The following is a 1,371-nucleotide window of genomic DNA, read 5'->3' on the forward strand; positions in this document are numbered from 1 at the left end:
AATAGAATGTATACAAATATTATTTTATCTTGTAATATAGAAATAAAGTTTTTTTATTTTATAGATCCTCAATCAAACAAGTTAAATAAATCTAGATATTAAAATGGAAAATAAAAATATTAATCAGCTGATAATATGACTTCTCATTCCCACATGGCATGCCAATACTAATTACTTTTTTTTCTACTGCCACATAAACTAAATCCCTAAATCTTAAGTACTCTTTTTTTCCCCTCATTTCATTATTTTCATAAACGATTTCACCCCTTCTCCCTCATTTCGTAGCTAGGTTTCACAACTTCTCCCAACCTAGCCGCGAAACGAGAGAGAAGGGGTGAAATCGTTTTTGGAAAATAATGAAATGAGGGAAAAGAAAGAGTAATTAAGATTTAGGAATTTAGTCTATGTGGCAGTGGAAAAAAAGAGTAATTAGTATTGGCATGACATGTGGTATTCACATGGCATTTTACAACTTTCGTTAATAAGAATGGTACTTTTGACCAAATAGTTTGACGGGAAGATTAGTTTTGAGCCGAAATATAGTTTAAGGGTATATATGAGCTATTTCGAATAGTTTAAGAGTATTTATGACCCCTTTCCGTTATTATTATTATCATTTTACATTATAAGTAGCTGCATTTTCCCCAAATGTTTCCAAGTGAAAACTTAAAAACACTTTAATACAATACATCAAAAATTTGTAGGATAATGTTTTCTCGTCACTCAAATTTGGTCGTCCCTAAACAAACCTCCGTCGTAAACTTCCTGGCCACCATGTCTCCGCCATCCACCGCCGTTGTCTACGACCAACACGGCCCGCCCGACACCGTCACAAGGTCCGTTCTAGATTCACAATGTCCTCCTACCACCACCCTTGCGTTGTAAAAAATTATATTATATATATACAATTAATTTTTTTTATGTATATATAATATATGTTTATTTATTTTTTTATATTTTAAATCATGTTAGTGAAAATTCTAATTCCGACAGAGTTACGAAGATTCCACCGGTGGAGATGAATGAGAACGAGGTGTGCGTGAAAATGCTTGCAGCTCCCATCAATCCCGCCGATATCAACAGAATAGAGGGTTCCATAAAATTCTCTTTTTCTCCTTTATATATAAAATATATATATATTATATAATATCAGTGTTACAAGAAAAATAGAATGAAAGAAAGAATATTTTTCAAACTAATAGTTGATATAGTAATTACTAGGTTGTAGGTTTAATTAATTTCAATAAAGGAAAAAAAACTCTGTGACTTCTTCGAAGGAAAATTACACTATATGAAGTTGTGCTTGGTTATATTTTTTTCTAAAGAATAAGGTTGAATGTACATAAAAAGTGAAAAATGAGTTTAAAAAAC

This window comes from Solanum tuberosum, unplaced genomic scaffold (genome assembly GCF_000226075.1).
Source record: "Solanum tuberosum cultivar DM 1-3 516 R44 unplaced genomic scaffold, SolTub_3.0 scf00034, whole genome shotgun sequence".
NCBI lineage: Eukaryota > Viridiplantae > Streptophyta > Magnoliopsida > Solanales > Solanaceae > Solanum > Solanum tuberosum.